This window comes from Bombina bombina, chromosome 5, assembly GCF_027579735.1.
Source record: "Bombina bombina isolate aBomBom1 chromosome 5, aBomBom1.pri, whole genome shotgun sequence".
NCBI classification, from domain to species: domain Eukaryota; kingdom Metazoa; phylum Chordata; class Amphibia; order Anura; family Bombinatoridae; genus Bombina; species Bombina bombina.
The window spans coordinates 619925208-619950144 of NC_069503.1; positions in this window are offsets into that span (position 1 = coordinate 619925208).

A 24937-nucleotide genomic window follows, 5' to 3' on the forward strand; every position below is an offset into this window, starting at 1 on the left:
AGCGGCGGTTTAGGGGTTAAATACTTTATTAGGGATCGCGGCGGGGGATCATGGTTGACAGGTAGATAGACATTGCGCATGAGTTAGGTGTTAGGTTTTATTTTTCAGCTAGTTTAGGGAGTTACGGGGCTCCAATACACAGCGTAAGGCTTACTTCACCTGCAATTTGTGGCGAGATGAAAATGGAGTAAGATTTCTCCATTTTCGCCGCGTAAGTCCTTACGCTGTATATTGGATACCAAACTGCGCTGGTTTGGTATACCTGTCCATGGGCCAAAAAACTACGGCCGAAGGCAGAAATATACGAGCGTAACTTCTATGTTACGCTGTATATGTGATACCAAACCAGCACAAATTTTGGCGTCACCGGCTTTTGCGGGCGACGATTTATATCTGATCGGGCCCTAGATCTATAAACACATAGTTGGATCTATATACACGGAGGAAGCTATAATTTACTCCCAATGATTGATGATATCATACCTGGAATTCAAACCATTGGGTAAACGCGTACCCAGGGTGAAAATCCAGTAAGCCTCTCTCCTTGCTAGGATAAGATCAATATCACCCCCCCTATCTGGTTTAACAATCTTTTCAAGTAAAGTATTTCAGATCATTATTATGAAAAGCGCCAAAATGTTGGACAATAGGTGTCGTTGCCCTATTCACCTTAAACGATGATATGTGTTCCCTTATCCTAGTATTCAACTCCTTGAGGGGGGCCTGGATCCTTGGTATAACTTTGGTGTACCGCAATTGTATTTATCATTGGTCGGAATGTCTGGGTTTCTCTGACTGCATATGTATCTATATCCATGTAAACATAGATGTATTTATGTATATATCTATGTATATATATATATATATATATATATATATATATATATATATATATATATATATATATATATATATATAATATTTTTATATTTTTTAATAAATACTGTTATTTCCGAAATTAAAGGGACACCAAAGTCATATCAGAAATATTATTATGAAGATATAGAAGAACATCTCAAGCAACCCTTGAACTTTCATTAAAGTGACACTAAATATAATTTTTAACTTTGAAAGGGCTCTGTTTGTGTCCCCTGATCGCGATCTATAAAAAGACAAAATAAAATATGTTCTTATAATTCATTATTAATATACAATTGTTAAAAGCTAAAATTAAGTTTTCTTAAATTCTTCTCCAGCCACCTCCTCATCAGGCAGTGCCGGCAATAACGCTGGGGCAGGATCTTCCCCCGGTACTTGGTCGTCTGTCAGAGATGAAACACAAACACAAGTCATTGTTAGTATGAGGAATATGAGACAAGACCTAGATTATACACAAAATCGCGCAAACATTTTAATTCTAAAAATACAATCCATTACATTAATCTGCACCCTGAATGAACCTCTCTAAAAACTGAATTTACCTGTCTAAATTTTTTTTTTTAATGTGAAATACTGCAAACATAGTATTATACTTGAAAATTACCTTGGATATCAGGGATGTCCAAATCTGTCACTTAGTCATCGCATACCCCCCAACTGTCCCGATTTTCGCGGGACAGTCCCGATTTAGGGGTCTGTCCCCCTGTCCCTGGTTGCTAGCCATTTGTCCCGATTTGCCCCAGGCATTAAAAAAAATAAATTCTGTTGGACCCATACTCAGAAGCAGCTGGCTTTGCTCTCACAGGGTTAGATACCTGTTAGATTCCCTGTGGAAAAGGAATGGTGTGTGGGTTAAGCCGGAGTAAGAAGGCTGTATACACTCTGACCACGGGTAATGGTGACCTCTCTAACCTACCTCTGGTAGTGATGATGTCTAACTCCTGGTGATAATACTAGCATGCCTTCAGTTTTATACAATGAGCAGTGCTAATACCAGGGTAACGAACTGTGTAAGGAACAGTGGCAGCCGCAGACTGCCAGCTAATGTGCTTGCCAACCCCAGGACACCATACAATGAATTACAGATACCCATATATGATGTAGTGTGTGTGTCTATCTTTATCCATAACTGTGTGTGTATCTGTATGTATAAGTTTATGCTATGTAGTGTGTGTGTGTCTGCATGTATAAATGTAAGCTATGTAGTGTGTGTATGTGTATCTGCATGTTTAAGTGTGTATCTGCATGTATAGGTGTATGCTATGTAGTGTGTGTGTGTATCTTCATGTGTAAATATATGCTATGTAGTGTGTGTGTGTCTGCCTGTATAAGTGTATGCTATGTAGTGTGTGTGTGTATCTTCATGTGTAAGTATATGCTATGTAGTGTGCGTATCTTCATGTGTAAGTGTATGCTATGTAGTGTGTGTGTATCTGCATGTATAAGTGTATGCTATGTAGTGAGTGTGTATCTGCATGTGTAAGTGTATGCTATGTAGTGTAGTGTATCTGCATGTATAAGTGTATATTATGTAGTGTGTGTGTGTGTGTGTGTGTGTGTATCTGCATGTATAAGTGTATGCTATGTAGTGTGTGTGTATCTGCATGTGTAAGTGTATGCTATGTAGTGTGTGTGTATCTGCATGTGTAAGTGTATGCTATGTAGTGTGTGTGTGTGTGTATCTGCATGTATAAGTGTATACTATGTAGTGTGCTACTGTGCATTTTTGCTGACTTTAAAGGCCAGAATTTAGAATATTAATGGGGAATGCAGAGAGCAGTTTTAAAGAATTTATTATTAAATGTCCAATTAAGATAAAAATATTTAGCAATGTCTTTGCAAAGGATAATTAAATACATAGCTCACATAGCCATACGAGTGGTTTGAGCTTGTGTTTGATTTGCTGCCTAAGTGTATTAAAATCTTTGAATTTATTAATAATTTTATTTATATTACTTTGGTCTTATGATTTTTTAAGCCCCGCCCACCACAGAATTTTTTTTTGCGGGGGGGGGGTGTCCCTCTTTTGAATTTTGAAATGTTGGGAGGTATGTCATCGTCTGGACCCTCAATGGCAGCGGGGGAGGAGAGCAATTGCTCCTAGGGGTAGCCATTGACACTGGCCTGAAGTATCGGTGGATTCTTTCTCTCAGCCACATGAGATCTGTGAAAATATAAAGTAGTATGTCAACATTAGATCCATGTGATATTTTTATTTTGTGTAATGTATCTGCAGCTGTAATGCATTAAATCTTTATTTCCTCTGATGAAAATAACAACCTAGTTAAAATAACATACAGTATATATATATATATATATATATATATATATATATATATATATATATATATTTACATGCAGTATATATATAAATTTATTTATGAAATTGTACTACCTATACATAAAGAAGACAGCTGTGCCCTCTCCTTCCAAATCAGCCAGCAACTGTTATATTTTGACATAGGGAAGGAGTATGTTTTACATATACTTAATAGGACTGCATAAAGATTTGCACATTTATTTTTAAATGAATATTTTAAAATGCATAAGGATTATCTGCATATTTAATATTTTTTAGGTTTATATATATTTTATTTTACTTTTACTAGGATCATATCTAGATGGTGTTTTAACATCCCTTAAACATATAATGAATTTGGAAATAATATTGTATGTATGTGATGAATGTATGTATATAACAATGAAATTCTAATAATTTTAAAGAACAGATCTGTTTATGTACAAAGTTTGTTTTAGCAAAAGATTGATTTCATAAATATTCCAACTGTCTATGTATTAAGAAGGGAAATATTGGAGTTATACGATCGCAAAATATGGTCTAATAACTTTTAAAAACTTGCATTTGTTTTTATGGACTGCACCAAGTTACAAATGACATTAGAACCGCACACACCTCCAAATTAGCCAATGACTGTGGAGTTTAGATGTGAGGAGAGGTGTGTGACGCTTGACCAATAAAAGTGCTAATAAGAAACGGTGCTATGATCGCGATATTTGTTTGCAATTAAAAGAACAGCCGTTCACTAAAAAAACAGTCTCTGAGGAAGAAGGAACGATTATCAAACCTTTGAAACGCGTTAGACCAAGGAAGGAGAACGGACTGAATTTCAATACCGGAAGATCCGGTTTTCTTTTACTAAGGACTTTGCCTTTGTATCATCTAACGATGTAAAGTAAAATACGGTATTTACAGAGAGGGACATTCGTTTGTATATACTAACGGACCAAGAGTTTTGCCAAATACCTCACACTGGAGGTTTTTTAGTGTAAGCAGGCATTTGTGAGAGTGTGTATGTTGTCAGCAAATAAAGTGTGTCGTTTTTAAATACAGTATCACACTATTTGAGACTTTTTTCTTTTGCATATACATGGTTGGAGAGCTTGACCATACTCCAGGAAGAACCATACTTAAAGAGGCCGAGGGAATACCAACTGTGGTCTATCCACTGAAGATCCATATATGCTCCAAGAGGAAAGCAGATCTCCATAAGAGGAATCCCATGCTGTGCAGACTACTTACCTCATAAGATTGAGGTTTGTTCTTGTAAGTTAGCATTTCTTATATACCCATCGTCACTAGTGCAATGTTTTTTCCATTTTTAGAACAAACTTTTTATATACATCTTGTATTTGTATATTAACATCCTTATCACACTTACTTTCAAAAATATTTGGATAAAAAATAATATCTATCTGTTTGAGATTGTATTCACGTTTTAATATTTATTTAGTGTTGTTTTTTATATATATCATTAGACTCTGTGCAACCAGCGCTATCTGATCCCTTTACATGTCCTCTTTACCCATATATATATATATATATATATATATATATATATATATATATATATATATATATATATATTTATATATATTTATTTTATGTATTTTCAAGGATTATGATAGAGTATGATTTTTAATCAACCAAATTTACTAGTATTATCAATTTTTCTTCTTTCTATGGCTGTCTTTATTTAAAAAATAATGTATATAAGCTAAGGAGGCAGCCTCTCTTTTGCGCTCTCTCTCCCCTCTTTTGCGTTCTCTCTCTCCCCCCTCTCTTTTGCTCTCTCTCTCTCCCCCCTCTCTCTCCCCCCTCTCTCTCTCTCCCTCCCCCCCTCTCTCTCCCCCCTCTCTTTCCCTCCCTCTCTCTCTCCCCTCTCTTTTTATCTCTCCCCCTCTCTATCTCTCTCCCCACACCCCCTTTCACAGACCTAACTGCCCGGCCATGCCCCCTTTACGCCCCGGCCACGTCCCCTTCCAGTCCTGTCACGCCCCCGATCACGCCCAGCCATGCCCACCACTGCCGCAGATCAGGTAGGGATCGCAATCAGCCAATAGAATGCAAGCTCAATCCTATTGGATGATTGGATCAGCCAATAGGATTGGTGTTGGCGTTGCATCAGCCAACAGGATTTTTTCTACCTTAATTCTGATTGGCTGATTCTATCAGCCAATCAGAATCTAAGAGACCCCATCTTGGATGATGTCACTTAAAGTGATATTCATTCCGAAGAAGACGTCATTTGAAGAGGTTAGGGCTTTGGGCAGCAATAGAGCTAAATGCACTTTTAAGGGCAATGCCCATCCAAATGCCCTTTTCAGGGCAATGGGGAGCTTAGGTTTTTTTAGTTAGGCTTTTATTTGGGGGGTTGGTTGTGTGGGTGGTGGGTTTTACTGTTGGGGGCGTTGTTTGTATTTTTTTTTACAGGTAAAAGAGCTGATTTCTTTGGGGCAATGCCCCGCAAAAGGCCCTTTTAAGGGCTATTGGTAGTTTAGTTTAGGCTAGGGCTTTTTTTATTTTGGGGGGGCTTTTTTATTTTGATAGGGCTCTTAGATTAGATGTAATTAGTTTATAGATCTGTAATTTGTTTTTTATTTTCTGTAATTTAGTGTTTGTTTGTTTTTGTGATTTAGCTAATTTAATTTAATTTATTTAATTGTATTTAATGTAGGTACTTTATTTAATTGTAGTGTAGTGTTAGGTTTTATTGTAACATAGGTTAGGTTTTATTTTACAGGTACATTTGTATTTATTTTAGCTAGTTAGTTATTAAATTGTTAATAACTATTTAGTAACTATTTTACCTAGTTAAAATAAATACAAACTTGCCTTTAAATAAAAATAAACCCTAAGCTAGATACAATGTAACTATTAGTTATATTGTAGCTAGCTTAGGGTTTATTTTATAGGTAAGTATTTAGTTTTAAATAGGAATAATTTAGGTAATGATAGTAATTTTATTTAGATTTATTTAAATTATATTTAAGTTAGGGGGTGTTAGGGTTAGGGTTAGACTTAAGTTTAAAAGGTTAATAAATTTAGAATAGTGGCGGCGATGTTGGTGACGGCGTATTAGGGGTTAATAAATGTAGGTAGGTGGCGGTGATGTTGGGGGCAGCAGATTAGGGGTTAATAAATATAATATAGGTTGCGGCGATGTCCGGAGCGGAAGATTAGGGGCTAATAAATATAATGTAGGTGGTGGCGATGTTAGGGGCGGCAGATTAGGGGTTAATAATATTTAACTAGTGTTTGCGGAGGTTTAGGGGTTACTATGTTTATTATAGTGGCGGCGATGTCCGGAGGGGCAGATTAGGGGTTAATATTGTTAGTACAGTGTTTGCGATGCGGGAGGGCCTCGGTTTAGGGGTTAATAGGTAGTTTATGGGTGTTAGTGTACATTTTAGCACTTTAGTTATGAGTTTTATGCTACGGCGTTGTAGTGTAAAACTCATAACTACTGACTTTAAAATGCGTTAGGAATCTTGACGGTAGAGGGTGTACCGCTCACTTTTTGGCCTTCCAGGACAGACTCGTAATGCCGGTGCTATGGAAGTCCCATAGAAAAAAGGGTTTGCGAACTTTACGTAAGTCGGTTTGCGGTAAGGCCAAACAAGTGTGCGGTACACCTATACCTGCAAGACTCGTAATAGCAGCGGGCGTCAAAAAGCAGCGTTAGGACCTGTTAACGCTGCTTTTTTACCTTAATGCACAACTTCTAATCTAGGCGCTAGGTTTTAGCTGCTGATTGGTGGCTGCTTATATATACCGATTGTCATTTGCTTACCAATGTGTTCAGTCAGTAACCAGTAGTGCATTGCTGCTCATTCAACAAAGCATACTGAGAGAATGAAACAATTTGAAAATAGAAGTAAATTATAAAATATTTATAACGTATTCTCTAGCTTAATCATGAAAGAACATTTTTGGGTTTCATGTCCCTTTACACTTAGAAGGAATCAGAGGTTAGGATCATCACCTGTGTATTGCTTGATGATTGTTTGCCTACATTTCAACACCAATCATCAAGTGCTACCAATGTGCTTAACAAAAAACAGAACATCTAAGCGTACATTTAAAACAAACTAAACAAAGAAAAATGTTAATTGATTTATTTAGAAAGTTCATTCAAATTGCATGCTCTATCACAATCATTACCCTTCTATTTTGAATAGAATATTCCTTAAACCTATATAAACATATTTTGGCGCTGGACTGACCATAATAGGCGGGATCAGACTGATATACTACAGGAAAGTTCTTCTTTGTGAAAAGCATTACTGGTCTAAAAAGCTGCACCCAGGTGGTAAATCGCCATAGAACAGGCTAACATTGGTTTTGAGACAGTTGTTTGTTCCTGCGAGTGCACTTCTCTCTGTATGTATTTAGTCTCCCTATAGAAAAAAAGGGCAACCAGACATGGACTCCTTGCTCAGTGTGCTTAGAGGAATATGGCTACACCTCACTGACGAGGCCCAATGAAGGCCAAAACGATCGTCTAAGGTTGCTGTGTTACTTGTTCAGAGAGGAATTGCCTGGTATTTCGTTGCTGGACTGACCGTAATAGGCGGGATCAGACTGATGTACTACAGGAAAGTTCTTCCTGGGCTAAAAAGCTGCACCCAGGTGGTAAATCGCCATAGAACAGGTTAACAATTGTATGAAGCCAGTTGTTCGTTCCTGTGAGTGCACTTCTCTCTGTATGTATTTAGTCTCCCTATGGGAAAAAGGGGCAACCAGACGTGGACTCTTTGCTCAGTGTGCTTAGAGAAATATAGCTACACCTCACTGACGAGGCCCAATGAAGGCCGAAACGATCGTCTGGGGTTGCTGTGTTCCTTGTTCAGAGAGGAATTGCCTGGTATTACGGCACTGGACTGACCGTAATAGGCGGGTTCAGACTGAAATACTACAGGAAAGTTCTACTCTGTGAAAAGCATTACTGGGCTAAAAAGCTGCACCCAGGTGGTAAATTGCCATAGAACAGGCTAACAATAGTATTGAGCCAGATGTTCGTTCCTGTGAGTGTGATTCTCTCTGTATATATTTAGTCTCCCTATGGGAAAAAAGGGCAACCAGACGTGGACTCCTTGCTCAGTGTGCTTAGAGGAATATGGCTACACCTCACTGACGAGGCCCAATGAAGATCGAAATGATCGTCTGGGGTTGCTGTGTTCCTTGTTCAGAGAGGAATTGCCTGGTATTACGGTGCTCGACTGACTGTAATAGGCGGGATCAGACTGATGTACTACAGTAAAGTTCTTCTTTGTGAAAAGCATTACTTGGCTAAAAAGCTGCACCAGGTGGTAAATCGCCATAGAACAGGCTAACAATGTTATTGAGCCAGTTGTTTGTTCCTGTTCCTGCGAGTGCACTTCTCTCTGTATATATATATATATATATACGCAAATAAAAAAATAACTTTTTTCAATTGTTAGCGTTTTTACATGCATGTCCATGTGGCTCAGAATCAGATATTCTCTGTGCAACAGCATTGTCAATACTGAAGCTTCTCGCAGCACCAGTGGGGCTTGTATCATGTCAGTAATTTAGAAACAGTCTAAAAAAAGTTTTTAAAAAAAAATGTTTCTCTTAACAAGTGCTGTGTTGAAAATGCTGGTGCACGGTGAATACTTTGGAAACTGATATAGCTTTTATAATAAGCACTTTTGTTCCCACATTTATAAATGCATTCATTTGTATTACAAACTTTGATGGAGTATCCCTTTAAGATAACATTAACTATTAGAATGAGGCAGTTTGTCAAATGTTAAATCTGGCCAGGCAGTACAGGGATGATCACCATGAGTTGCATGGGGCATTAAGATTATCTGTCGAGCAACAGGGGCAGATATTAGAGAGGGGCATTATAGTAGATAGGGAAAGATTAGATTTAAAGAGGGAAAGATTGAGAATAGAATCAGGTAGAATAGATTTAGAGAGGGAAAGATTTGCATATGAAGGGACGAGGGATAGTGAAAGATTAGAATTAGAGAGGGATAGATTTCTTCTACAAGATACGACGAGTCCACGGATTTCATCCTTACTTGTGGGATATTATCCTCCTGCTAACAGGAAGTGGCAAAGAGCACTACAGCAGAGCTGTATATATAGATCCTCCCTTCCCTCTACCCCCAGTCATTCTCTTTGCCTGTGTTTGTACTAGAAAGAGGTAAAGTGAAGTGTTAGTTTTAGTTTCTTCAATCAAGACGTTTTTTATTTTAAATTGTACCGGTGAGTACTATTTTCCTCAGGGGGATATGGAAGAAGATTTCTGCCCTGAGGTTAATGATCTTAGCAGATGTATCTAAGATCCACGTTGGTTCCCACAAAGCTTCTGAAGGTAATTCAAGAGACATCTTCAATGTGGAGAACGGTTTCATGCTACAAGCAGCATTGAGGTATGTGCAGACCTTTATTTCTGAGGAGACTTGGTATATCAGAACTGGCTGACATTTATTTCCCTGCAAGGGAAGGGGTAAGCAGTAGACCTGTAAAACAAAGGGGGTGTTACTGAGAAACCTGTGCTTTATTTATTTCATTTGACATATTGGGCCAAGCATTATAATGATCTTCACTACATTATAAAGAGACACTGGGAGAGGCAGGAATATGCTTAACGTTTTTTTGTTTAATTGAAACAGTTTGACCGTATTGGGAGTTTACTTAGGGGTTCAAGATTTCCACATGGCGTATACTTTAAAACCGCTTTACCATGCGGTTGTTCAGGCCTACACGAGCATCGGACATGATGGGTGGGGCTTATTTTCGCACACTCAGACGCGCACTTTACTCTGGCTGAGAAGCAGCAGGCATTAGCTCCGGTTGAGCCTAAGCAGGGGTTCTCTTATCCGGATCGTTGTCGAGTCATTTTGAAGTACCCTGGGTGCAGGTAGGCGCCACAGAAGAGCTGTGGCGAGGTGCAGAGGGTATTTTTGTCAAATTTAACATATTTCTATCTATAAATATCTTTTAGAGGTTAATTCTCCCCTTACTCTTGGGGTGAAATAATTTTTGGAGCAATTAATTAAGTATAGTTAATATTAAAGAGTAAATTAACGTTTTAAAGCAGTTTTGGAAAATTTGTGAGCTTTTTTATTTCTTAAAGGCGCAGTACACTTTTCTCAAAAAATTGTTTAAAGCAATAAATAAAGTGTTTAACGACTATTGTGGTTATTACTAGTCTGTTCAACATGTCTGACATTGAGGAATCTCATTGTTCTATGTGTTTAAAAGCCATTGTGGAACCCCCTCTTACCTCTTGTACTGAAAGGGCCTTACATTGTAAAAAGCATATTTTAAGGCAAGAAAGTGTACCTAAGGATGATTCTCAATCTGAAGAGAACCAGGATATGCCATCCAATTCTCCCCAAGTGTCACAACCTTTAACGCCCACACAAGCAACGCCAAGTACCTCTAGTGCGTCTAATTCTTTTACTCTGCAGGAGATGGCTGCAGTTATGTCAACTACCCTTACAAAGGTATTATCTAAATTACCAGTGTTACAGGGTAAACGCAGTAGGTCAGGTATTAATGTGAATACTGAATCCTCTGATGCTTTATTGGCTATTTCCGATGTACCCTCACAGTGCTCTGAGTTTGGGGTTAGGGAATTGCTGTCTGAGTGAGAACTTTCAGACTCAGGGAATGTGTTACCTCAGACAGATTCGGACGTCATGTCCTTTAAATTTAAGCTGGAACACCTCCGCCTGTTACTTCGGGAGGTTTTAGCGACTCTGGATGATAGTGACCCTATTGTGATACCACCAGAAAAAGATGGACAAATATCTAGAGGTACCTACTTACACTGATGTTTTTCTGGTTCCTAAAAGAATTTCGGAAATTGTAAAAAAGGAATGGGATAGACCAGGTATTCCATTCTCTCCCCCTCCTAATTTTAAGAAAATGTTTCCCATATCAGACAACATTCGGGACTCTTGGCAAACGGTCCCTAAGGTGGAGGGAGCTATATCTACCCTGGCTAAGCGTACAACTATACCTATTGAGGACAGTTGTGCTTTCAAAGACCCTATGGATAAAAAGTTAGAGGGTCTTCTAAAGAAATGATTTATTCATCAGGGTTTTCTTTTACAACCTACGGCTTGCATTGTTCCAGTTACTACTGCTGCAGCTTTTTGGTTTGATGCTCTAGAAGAGTCTCTAAAGGTTGAGACTCCATTAGATGACATTTTGGATAGAATTAAGGCTCTACAGTTAGCTAATTCTTTTATTACTGATTTCACTTTTTAAATTGCTACGGCCTAGATTTAGAGTTCGGCGGTAGCCGTCAAAACCAGCGTTAGAGGCTCCTAACGCTGGTTTTGGGCGCCCGCTGGTATTTGGAGTCAGTGATTAAAGGGTCTAACGCTCACTTTTCAGCCGCGACTTTTCCATACCGCAGATCCCCCTACGCCATTTGCGTAGCCTATCTTTTCAATGGGATCTTTCTAACGCCGGTATTTAGAGTCGTTTCTGCAGTGAGCGTTAGAGCTCTAACGACAAGATTCCAGCCGCCTGAAAAAAGCAGGAGTTAAGAGCTTTCTGGCTAACGCCGGTTTATAAAGCTCTTAACTACTGTACCCTAAAGTACACTAACACCCATAAACTACCTATGTACCCCTAAACCGAGGTCCCCCCACATCGCCGCCACTCGATTAAAATTTTTAACCCCTAATCTGCCGACCGCCACCTACGTTATACTTATGTACCCCTAATCTGCTGCCCCTAACCCCGCCGACCCCTAAATTATATTTATTAACCCCTAACTTGCCCCCCACAACGTCGCTGCAAGCTTCTTAAAATAATTAACCCCTAATCTTCCGACCGCAAATCGCCGCCACCTACGTTATCCCTATGTACCCCTAATCTGCTGCCCCTAACATCGCCGACCCCTATGTTATATTTATTAACCCCTAATCTGCCCCCCACAACGTCGCCGACACCTACCTACACTTATTAACCCCTAATCTGCCGAGCGGACCTGAGCGCTACTATAATAAAGTTATTAACCCCTAATCCGCCTCACTAACCCTATCATAAATAGTATTAACCCCTAATCTGCCCTCCCTAACATCGCCGACACCTACCTTCAATTATTAACCCCTAATCTGCCGACCGGAGCTCACCGCTATTCTAATAAATGTATTAACCCCTAAAGCTAAGTCTAACCCTAACACTAACACCCCCCTAAGTTAAATATAATTTTTATCTAACGAAATAAATTAACTCTTATTAAATAAATGATTCCTATTTAAAGCTAAATACTTACCTGTAAAATAAATCCTAATATAGCTACAATATAAATTATAATTATATTATAGCTATTTTAGGATTAATATTTATTTTACAGGCAACTTTGTAATTATTTTAACCAGGTACAATAGCTATTAAATAGTTAAGAACTATTTAATAGTTACCTAGTTAAAATAATTACAAATTTACCTGTAAAATAAATCCTAACCTAAGATATAATTAAACCTAACACTACCCTATCAATAAAATAATTAAATAAACTACCTATAATTACCTACAATTAACCTAACACTACGCTATCAATAAATTAATTAAACACAATTCCTACAAATAAATACAATTAAATAAACTATCTAAAGTACAAAAAATAAAAAAGAACTAAGTTACAGAAAATAAAAAAATATTTACAAACATAAGAAAAATATTACAACAATTTTAAACTAATTACACCTACTCTAAGCCCCCTAATAAAATAACAAAGACCCCCAAAATAAAAAATTCCCTACCCTATTCTAAAATACAAAAATTACAAGCTCTTTTACCTTACCAGCCCTGAACAGGGCCCTTTGCGGGGCATGCCCCAAGAATTTCAGCTCTTTTGCCTGTAAAAAAAAACATACAATACCCCCCCCCCCCAACATTACAACCCACCACCCACATACCCCTAATCTAACCCAAACCCCCTTAAATAAACCTAACACTAATCCCCTGAAGATCTTCCTACCTTGTCTTCACCATCCAGGTATCACCGATCCGTCCTGGCTCCAAGATCTTCATCCAACCCAAGCGGGGGTTGGCGATCCATAATCCGGTGCTCCAAAGTCTTCCTCCTATCCGGCAAGAAGAGGACATCCGGACCGGCAAACATCTTCTCCAAGCGGCATCTTCTATGTTCTTCCATCCGATGACGACCGGCTCCATCTTGAAGACCTCCAGCGCGGATCCATCCTCTTCTTCCGACGACTAGACGACGAATGACGGTTCCTTTAAGGGACGTCATCCAAGATGGCGTCCCTCGAATTCCGATTGGCTGATAGGATTCTATCAGCCAATCGGAATTAAGGTAGGAATTTTCTGATTGGCTGATGGAATCAGCCAATCAGAATCAAGTTCAATCCGATTGGCTGATCCAATCAGCCAATCAGATTGAGCTCACATTCTATTGGCTGATCGGAACAGCCAATAGAATGCAAGCTCAATCTGATTGGCTGATTGGATCAGCCAATCGGATTGAACTTGATTCTGATTGGCTGATTCCATCAGCCAATCAGAAAATTCCTACCTTAATTCCGATTGGCTGATAGAATCCTATCAGCCAATCGGAATTCGAGGGACGCCATCTTGGATGACGTCCCTTAAAGGAACCGTCATTCGTCGTCTAGTCGTCGGAAGAAGAGGATGGATCCGCGCTGGAGGTCTTCAAGATGGAGCCGGTCGTCATCGGATGGAAGAACATAGAAGATGCCGCTTGGAGAAGATGTTTGCCGGTCCGGATGTCCTCTTCTTGCCGGATAGGAGGAAGACTTTGGAGCACCGGATTATGGATCGCCAACCCCCGCTTGGGTTGGATGAAGATCTTGGAGCCAGGACGGATCGGTGATACCTGGATGGTGAAGACAAGGTAGGAAGATCTTCAGGGGATTAGTGTTAGGTTTATTTAAGGGGGTTTGGGTTAGATTAGGGGTATGTGGGTGGTGGGTTGTAATGTTGGGGGGGGTATTGTATGTTTTTTTTTACAGGCAAAAGAGCTGCAATTCTTGGGGCATGCCCCGCAAAGGGCCCTGTTCAGGGCTGGTAAGGTAAAAGAGCTTTGACCTTTAGTAATTTAGAATAGGGTAGGGAATTTTTTATTTTGGGGGTCTTTGTTATTTTATTAGGGGGCTTAGAGTAGGTGTAATTAGTTTAAAATTGTTGTAATATTTTTCTTATGTTTGTAAATATTTTTTTATTTTCTGTAACTTAGTTCTTTTTTATTTTTTGTACTTTAGATAGTTTATTTAATTGTATTTATTTGTAGCAATTGTTTTTAATTAATTTATTGATAGTGTAGTGTTAGGTTAATTGTAGGTAATTGTAGGTAGTTTATTTAATTATTTTATTGATAGGGTAGTGTTAGGTTTAATTATATCTTAGGTTAGGATTTATTTTACAGGTAAATTTGTAATTATTTTAACTAGGTAACTATTTAATAGCTATTGTACCTGGTTAAAATAATTACAAAGTTGCCTGTAAAATAAATATTAATCCTAAAATAGCTATAATATAAATGTAATTTATATTGTAGCTATATTAGGATTTATTTTACAGGTAAGTATTTAGCTTTAAATAGGAATCATTTATTTAATAAGAGTTAATTTATTTCGTTAGATAAAAATTATATTTAACTTAGGGGGGTGTTAGTGTTAGGGTTAGACTTAGCTTTAGGGGTTAATACATTTATTAGAATAGCGGTGAGCTCCGGTCGGCAGATTAGGGGTTAATAATTGAAGGTAGGTGTCGGCGATGTTAGGGAGGGCAGATTAGGGGTTAATACTATTTATGATAGGGTTAGTGAGGCGGATTAGGGGTTAATAACTTTATTATAGTAGCGCTCAGGTCCGCTCGGCAGATTAGGGGTTAATAAGTGTAGGTAGGTGTCGGCGACGTTGTGGGGGGCAGGTTAGGGGTTAATAAATATAATATAGGGGTCGGCGATGTTAGGGCAGCAGATTAGGGGTACATAGGGATAACGTAGGTTGCGGCGTTTTACGGAGCGGCAGATTAGGGGTTAAAAGTGTAATGCAGGGGTCAGCGATAGCGGGGGCGGCAGATTAGGGGTTAATAAGTGTAAGGCTAGGGGTGTTTAGACTCGGGGTACATGTTAGAGTGTTAGGTGCAGACGTAGGAAGTGTTTCCCCATAGGAAACAATGGGGCTGCGTTAGGAGCTGAACGCTGCTTTTTTGCAGGTGTTAGGTTTTTTTTCAGCTCAAACAGCCCCATTGTTTCCTATGGGAGAATCGTGCACGAGCACGTTTTTGAGGCCGGCCGCGTCCGTAAGCAACTCTGGTATCGAGAGTTGCATTTGCGGTAAATATGCTCTACGCTCCTTTTTTGGAGCCTAACGCAGCATTTGTTTGAACTCTCGATACCAGAGTTAAATTTATGGTGCGGCCAGAAAAAAACCCGCGGAGCGTTAACAGCCCTTTTACCGCCGAACTCTAAATCTAGCCGTAAATTAGCGGTGAAAAATGCAGGTTTTGCCATTTTTACACCTAGAGCATTATGGCTCAAATCTTGGTCTGCGGATGTTTCATCAAAATCTAAGCTTTTAGCTTTTCCTTTTAAGGGTAAGACCTTATTTGGACCTGAATTGAAGGAAATCATTTCTTTTTTTTTTTTTTTTTTTTTTTTATTTTATATTTTTATTGAGGTTTAGTGAAAGGGGTACATAGATCATAATAACACATTCTTTTGTCATATGAAATAAGGCTTCTATCTTACAGGGGGATCCAAATAAACATTCAAGAGACATTAAGCCAACAATTTACACAATTTGCAAACATTAGACAGATAAGATGTTAATCTTTCATGAACCTTCTACAAGATACAATATATCACTTTTGGGCCAACAAAAGTAGTGGGATAAAATAAGGCGAAAGAAGGGACTTGTAACCAGGAGACCGCTTTTGGATCTCAATGAAAAACCTCCATTTTCAGAATTAATAGCAAAATTGTTCCTGAGGACCTGAGGATTCATATAACAAAAAACAGTAGGGGTATGAACTTGGAATGCTGAAGAATCCACAGGGTTACTCATAATTTGTGAAGATTCAAGCGTATAGCAACTTACTTGTAGTGAGTAGGGTAGTTAGAATATAGCCAGAGATATAATGCTGTATAAGATGTGAAATGATAGTCACTTCCTGTATTGATAAATAGAATCTGTAGTGGAGTGTTTAAATATAATAATTGCTTCCTGTAATAAATGATGGAGCCTGAAATGGAATATCCAAGCTAGTACCTTAATTGGGGCTACCAAATGCAGTATGAAGAGCAAACATGTAAATGGAAGACAACAGTGATCAGACCTGCTGATCCGGGTGGTCTTACAGACTCTTTACTTAAATATTATGATGGAAACAAGGCTTAGGAAATGAGAAAAGCAGTGGTTAGATTGCGGTATACACAAGACAAACCGCGTATTGAGTCCCTCACAAATAGAGGGTACATTATTGTGGTTGGGGGGGGGGGTGAGGTGGTTTGATTACACGATGTAGCTCTAATTACTCATGTTCCGGTTATTGGCTCCACAAAGGTTATTTTTCTGTGAAACTATTTTTACACATGGAAATAGAATTCCCTAGATGGGTATTTAAGACCTTTTAGGCTTAAGTAATTATGTAGGAGATGTTTAGGAAAGTCTATAAAGTTAGGGTGTGAGAAAAGGTGAAAACATTTTAGTATTTGAGAAATAAGGAGGAATGTATATGGCTAATGGTGTGGTGAGGACAAGAGAATCACAAAGATGGCTCTTCTAAGTTAGGATGTATATTCCGCTATGGTGGGGGAGGGGGAGTGGTAAGCTGAACATAAGGAATAAGAAGCTAAGTATAGGTAAGGGTCTAGCCTGCTCTAGAAGAAGAGGCAACCTGGAGGGACTAAGGTCATAACATAGAATAGGTTTTAGTTAGCAGCACTGTAGCATTTCTCTTATATGTATATAAATGCAAATATAAGTACCATTGATAGTGCAGAAGTATGTCATGGTTGCACAACCCTTACATATTGATACGCAAGGTCACATCAATAATGTTGACACAAGGTGAGCAATTAGATCAATAATCATGTACACATAAACGCCTTCTACAGAGGGTAGATATTAATCAATAGTATGGTTACATCGCTCCCAAACAATAGTTACACATGAGTGTTGTAGAATTCACATAGGTTTGCTATGGTTTTACAGCAATTGTAGGTAGGATACCAGGGGAGGATCTAAATGTTGAGCTTATAGCAATAGATTAGGGCTTTACCTATGTATATTGGCATGCTATGTGGTATAAGACTGCATCTGGAATTCTGCTATGGAGCTATAGGTTTGTTAGAGAAAGGCATCCTGCCGCCCCGGCCGCTGGCAGCGGGATGACATGTTCACAGCTCTCACCACAATTCCTTGCATGTGCAATCAATATAAAAGCCCACAAACATGGAGGAGTATGTAATAAGGCATGTGAATTCAGTGTCCCAGAAGGTGCAGACAATAAAAGGCTTGCAAATACTTTAAAATATAATAGGGTGTACAATTTTTGTTGTTATCTTGTAAGTCACACTTGTTAGCATATATTAAACAGAGTTTAGTGTGCCGCCTGAATGTTGTGTAGAAAAAAAACAAAAAAAAAAAACAACAATCTATACAGGAGAGTATGACCATAGTGTGTATACTGATAATCTATGAGAAAACAAGTAGCAATACAACATAAAAAAAAAGGTTTGTAGTGATGTAATGTAGATTCTGCTATTAGGTTAGTCAGTCCACTATATATTAAGGCTAGCTCTATAGAGACATGGTTTCCCCAAATGCAAAGGGTCATGCATAGAACATATTAACTCTGCAATGTAAGCGACAGTATCTGCAGGGCCTTACACAGCCAAGCTTTAACTTTATACAGTTTGTTATAATAGATGGCAAGTTGCAAAACAACAGGGATTGGAGATATTATAATATAGCGTGTACGTAATCCTGCAGGCAGGGTGTGGGGAAAACAGTAGGGATAGTAACTCTAGCGTTTTAACTGTAACTTAGGTCCGGTAGTGGAAAACAGGCTGTCCAAATGGGATTCAACTGCGATTACCCCACTCCAACTTTAAGTAGATGAGGAGAGCCTCTCCAGCTCTCCCAATGCTGAAGCAACCAATCTCCGCAGCCATCTGATGTAGGTATCGGGAGTAGGACCCATAACTGTGTAGCTGTGTGGTAGGTAAGCGGTCCGGTATCTGGATCCGAGATTCCAGATCTCGCCATCTCCGCAGGGACTGCAGCTCTGGGTTTCACTCCTCCATTAGGCGCCAACTCGCCTGCTGTAGCTCGCATTGCTGCGTGCTCTGTTATCCGATGCTCAGTCCCTTGATATGCTGAACTTTCAGCCGGACTCACAGCAAGGTCAGGGGTGCGCAGCAAGAGTTGTAACTTCGGTGTAACTCCATTATTCACCACTCCACCCACTGTGTGTAGGCCCTCTTCCGACCAAGCCCCATTCTCAATTGCAGGTCCGAGCGACTCGTGGAAAGTGGCTGTAAACGCCTGTTGATACGAGTCTAGGAGTTTGCGAATTTCAGCTAGGATCCAGAGGGTGCTCGCCATTAGTAGCTATGTCTTTGGCCCACGCGGTCACAAATATGTCTGCTGTCTGCGTGTAGGGGCTACAGTCAGGCCAATAATCACATTATTAGGTTGCCGTGCGAGCCTGCAAAGATGGTCTCCTCTCCCTTTCTCAGCCGTGCTATTAGTTCATAGTGTCATAGGGCATAATTTGTATTAAATTAGCACCATTCTGCAGATTTTGAAGTATTTTAGAAGTAGTTATAGCTGGAGCTCTAAAAACATGCGTCTGTTCCTCTAGGCTGCTGGCTCCGCCCCCCCGAAGGAAATCATTTCTGACATTACTGGAGGTAAAGGCCATGCCCTACCTCAGGATAAGTTGGTTAAGATGAGGGGTAAACAAAATAATTTTTGTTCCTTTCGAAACTTTAAAGGAGGACCCTCTGTTTCCTCTTCCTCCACAAAACAGGAAGGGAATTTTGCTCAATCCAAGTCAGTCTGGAGACCCTACCAGGCTTGGAATAAAGGTAAACAATCCAAGAAGCCCGCTGCTGCTACAAAGACAGAATGAAGGGGCGGCCCCCGATCCGGGACTGGATCTAGTAGGGGACAGACTTTCTTTCTTTGCTCAGGCTTGGGCAAGAGATGTTCAGGATCCCTGGGCACTGGAAATTGTGACCCACGGGTATCAACTGGAATTCAAGGATTTTCTCCCAAGAGGGAGGTTTCATCTTTCACGCTTATCTGTAGACCAGATAAAAAGAGAGGCGTTCTTACGCTGTTTAAAAGATCTCTCTACTATGGGAGTAATTTGCCCCGTTCCAAAACTGGAACAGGGGCAGGGGTTTTACTCAAATCTTTTCGTGGCTCCCAAAAAAGTGGGATCTTTCAGACCCATTTTAGATCTCAAGTGTCTAAACAAGTTTCTCAGAGTTCCATCATTCAAGATGGAGACTATACGAACAATATTACCTATGATCCAGGAAGGTCAATATATGACTACCGTGGACTTGAAGGATGCATACCTTCATATTCCTATTCACAAGGATCATCATCAGTTCCTAAGGTTTGCCTTTCTGGACAAACATTATCAGTTTGTGGCTCTTCCTTTCAGGTTGGCCACAGCACCCAGGATCTTCACAAAGGTTCTAGGGTCCCTTCTGGCAGTTCTCAGACCGCGGGGCATAGCAGTGGAGCCTTATCTGGATGATATTCTGATCCAGGCGTCAACTTATCAACTGACAATATCTCACACGGACACAGTGTTGTCTTTTCTGAGAACTCACGGCTGGAAGGTGAACATAGAAAAAAGTTCACTAGTTCCACAAGCAAGGGTTCCCTTCTTGGGAACTCTGATAGACTCGGTAGACATGAAAATATTTCTGACGGAGGTCAGAAAATCAAAGATCCTAAATACTCGCCAAGCACTTCAGTCCATTCCTCGGCCATCAGTGGCTCAGTGTATGGAGGTCATGGGATTAATGGTAGCGGCAATGGACATCATTCCGTTTGCTCATTTTCATCTCAGACAACTGCAGCTGTGCATGCTCGGACAGTGGAATGGGGATTATGCGAATTTATCTCCTCAGATAAATCTGGATCAAGAGATCAGAGACTCTCTTCTTTGGTGGTTGTTGCCAGATCATCTGTCCCAGGGGACTTTTTCCGCAGACCCTCGTGGGTGATAGTGACAACATACACCAGCCTACTGGGCTAGGGTGCAGTCTGGAATTCCCTGAAGGCTAAGGGTGTTTTGACTCAGGTGGAGTCCCTATTTCCAATCAACATTCTGAAACTGAGAGCAAAATTCAATGCGCTTCAGGCGTGGCCTCAGTTGGCTTCGGCCAAATTCATCAGATTTCAGTCGTACAATATCACAACAGTGGCGTATATCAATCATCAGGGGGGAACAAGGAGTTCCTTAACGATGATAGAAGTATCAAAGATAATCCGATGGGCCCACTCTTGCTATCTGTCAGCGATCTACATCCCAGGAGTAGAGAACTGGGAAGCGGATTTTCTAAGTCGTCAGACTTTTCATCCGGGGGAGTGGGAACTTCAGCCGGAGGTGTTTTCCTCATTGACTCGCTAATGGGGCAGACCGGAATTGGACCTGATGGCATCTCGTCAGAATGCCAGGCTTCCACGTTACGGATCCAGGACGAGGGATCCTCAGGTCGAACTGATAGATGCCTTGGCAGTACTTTGGTCGTTCAGCCTAGCTTATGTGTTTTCCACCATTTCCTCTTCTTCCATGTGTGATTTCTCGTAGTAGGAGAGAGCTTCAGTAATCCTGATAGCGCTTGCGTGGCCACGCAGGACTTGGTATGCAGATCTAGTGGACATGTCCTCTCTGCCACCGTGGAAACTTCCTTTGAGACAGGACCTGCTCATTCAAGGTCCTTTCCTGCATCCAAATCTACATTCTCTGCAGCTGACTGCTTGGAGATTGAACGCTTGATTTTATCTAAGCGAGGATTCTCTGATTCGGTCACTTTGATACAGGCTCGAAAGCCTGTCACTAGAAAAAGCTATCATAAGATATGGCGTAAATATCTTTATTGGTGTGAATCCAAGGGTTACTCATGGAGTAAAGTTAGGATTCCCAGGATTCTGTCTTTTCTCCAAGAAGGATTGGAGAAAGGGTTATCAGCAAGTTCCTTAAAGGGACAAATTTCTGCTTTGTCTATTTTGCTTCACAAATGTTTGGCAGACATGCCAGATGTTCAGTCTTTTTGTCAGGCTCTAACTAGAATTCAGCCTGTATTTAGACCAATTACTTCGCCCTGGAGTTTGAATTTAGTTCTTCGAGTTCTGCAAGGGGTTCCGTTTGAACCCATGCATTCCATAGATATTAAATTGTTATCTTGGAAAGTTCTGTTTTTAGTTGCTATTTCTTCTGCTCGAAGAGTTTCTGAGCTTTCAGCGTTGCAATGTGATTTGCCTTATCTTATATTTCATTCTGGATTTCTTCCTAAGGTTGTTTCACATAAGAATATTAATCAGGGCCTCTCATTATCTTCAGCGTATTCAATCGGGTATTGAGGCATATATATGGAATGGGATAAGACTCAGAGTTAGGAGATCCACATTGTACCTACCTAGAGACAGGGGCGGACTCGGAGTCCCACTCCTGAGAGAATACCAAACTGCCATTTTTCTCCAGAGGGTGGTGGAATGGAGTCGTAATTCTTGTAACAAACTCTGGATCCAAATTGACAATGAGATCCTGCAGCGAGGAAATGTGGGGGCCCTGGCCTGGATAGCAGCTGAAAACCGCCCGGCTTCTGTCACACAGTACCCAATGATTTCTGACACCCTAAAGATCTGGGATAAGGTGCTGAGCTAAAATACATACATCTCAACTCCTATCTCACCAAACATACCTATACGGGAAAACCCTGATTTGGGGTTGGAGCTCCCAAAATGCGTTGAGGGAGAAACTTATACACTAGCTGAGACAGATTTCTCTAATATTCTCCAACATAATAAAATCAAAGCCCAAGCTGATCTAGTCGAATGGGACCAGACCATCTTTGCATCCTGGTTCAGAGTGGCTCAGGTCACTCACTACTTCGACACTTGTAAAGATCGCGGGGCACTGATAAGACACAGAACACCCTTCGAACTGTTGTGCACTGTACAGCAGACACCAGTTCATTTAATCTCTCATATATATTGACTCTTATTGAGCAAAGGAGGAACCGTCCTCCCAGCATTTGACTCTGCGTGGAAAACGGAACTTGGATTGGAAATACCCACTAAGAATTGCTTAAAGATTTTTAGGAAGACAAAAAAAGCATCTATTTCAGCACGTATCCAGGAAACGCACTATAAGCTAATAAGCAGATGGTACTTGACGCCCCAAAGATTGCGAAAGATTTATCCTCACACAGGTGGGGGTTGCTGGAGAGGTTGTGGAGGGGAGGGATCTCTCCTCCACATATGGTGGACATGTCCACATATACAGCCTTTCTGGGAGGAGGTGCTGGGGGAAATGACCAAAGTCCTTAAAACCATTATCCCTCCTAAGCCAACATATCTGATATACCATGAGCTACCTAAAATCATTGGAGTAGACAGACATCTACTTTTCATGCTAATGCTGAACGGCGCCAAAGGGCTTATCCCAGCGCATTGGAGAAGTCCTCAGATTCCAACGGTTCTGGAGTGGAAGCATAGAGTGGGGGACCTACTTAGACTGGAGCGTTACCATTTTCTTAAAACTGGAAGATTAGCTACACATGAGATGATGACACTGACATGGGAGGGAAAGGGATTTTGATTCTTTTAAACCATAAGTGATCCTTGCCTATTCTCCCATTCCTCCTCGTTTCCCCCCCCCCCTTTTTTTTTCTCTCCCTTTCTACTACTCCACATCTCCCTTTCTCTCTCTATTCTACTCTACTCTGTCCAACTCCCGTCACTCTGGACGGGTGGAGACATCAGGCCTTATGTTACCTTCAGTGGTATGAAGCAAGCTTACTGAAGATATATCTATCCTTATATGTTTAAGCACCTGTTGTCAAATTCGTAAGTTTATGGATTGTTTGATTATATGGACCTCTTAGCTCTACGAACACTTTGTTTGTAGAAACAAGCTCAAGACCTATGGACTAATTTGGCAAAGGACCTATTTCACTCACGCAAACTTATTTGATACAATTGCTTTTTGATGATTTAAGTTACCGGTTCACATTATAACTAAACACTCAGAGACTTCTGCACTCTTCTCAGAACCATATTGTATAGCCTCAACAAAATATGTATGTCTATATATGTGACGGAATGCCAACCATGTTAACACTTAATAAAGCTTGTTTGAAAATAAAAAAATATATAAAAAAAAAAAAAGAATATTAATCAGGAAATTGTTCCTTCCTTGTGTCCTAATCCTTCTTCTAAGAAGGAGCGTCTGTTACATAGCTTGGACGTGGTCCGTGCCTTTAAGTTTTACTTGCAGGCGACTAAGGATTTCCATCAATCATCTTCATTATTCATTATTTATTCTGGAAAGCGTAGGTGTCAGAAAGCTACGGCTACTACCTCTCTTTCTTTTTGGCTGAGGAGTATCATCCGCCTTGCATATGAGACTGTTGGACAGCAGCTTCCTAAAAGAATTACGGCTCATTCTACTAGGGCTGTGGCTTCCACATGGGCCTTTAAAAACGATGCTTCTGTTGAACAGATTTGTAAGGCTGCGACTTGGTCGTCCCTTCATACTTTTTCCAAATTTTCCAAATTTGATACTTTTGCTTCTTCTGAGGCTGTTTTTGGGAGAAAAGTTCTTCAAGCAGTGGTGCCTTCCATTTAGGTCTCTTTCTTGTCCCTCCCTTTCATCCGTTTCCTGTAGCTTTGGTATTGTATCCCACAAGTAAGGATGAAATCCGTGGACTCGTATCTTGTAGAAGAAAAGGAAATTTATGCTTACCTGATAAATTGATTTCTTCTATGATACGACGAGTCCACGGCCCTCCCTGTCATTTTAAGACAGATTATATTTTTTATTTACAACTTCAGTCACCTCTGCACCTTTTAGCTTTTCCTTTCTCTTCCTAAAACCTTTGGTCGAGTGACTGGGGGTGGAGGGAAGGGAGGAGCTTTATATACAGCTCTGCTGTGGTGCTCTTTGCCACTTCCTGTTAGCAGGAGGATAATATCCCACAAGTAAGGATGAAATCCGTGGACTCGTCGTATCGTAGAAGAAATCAATTTATCAGGTAAGCATAAATTTCCTTTTTCTTACAATAGACAGAGGGATAGTGATAGGATACATTTTGTTAGGGAGAGATTAGAAGTAGATAGGGCCAGGGTAGCTGTAGAGCAGGCAGAACTACATCGTCGGGAGAGGAAAGACGAAGACAACCAGATTTTTAATCGTCAACTGTTTTTAATGTTTGGGAGCAGGGCAACAAGGGAGAGATCTCCCCCACTGTCTCCATCTGCTAAAAAGATGAAAGACTAGGGTTTTTATTTTTTTCCGGTCTATTATTTTTGTATTAAATTTAATTTATGTTAAATATTTAATTATGTATGTGATTATATTTATATTTTTTTATTATTTAAAAAAAAATATATGAATAAAACTATATTGAAAACTAATAAATGTGTTTGTCTGTTATTACTTTATTTACATAATACAAAAAAAAAATGTATAGTTTTGACTTTGGCATAAACAACTCACTTCTATTAAAGGTTAAAT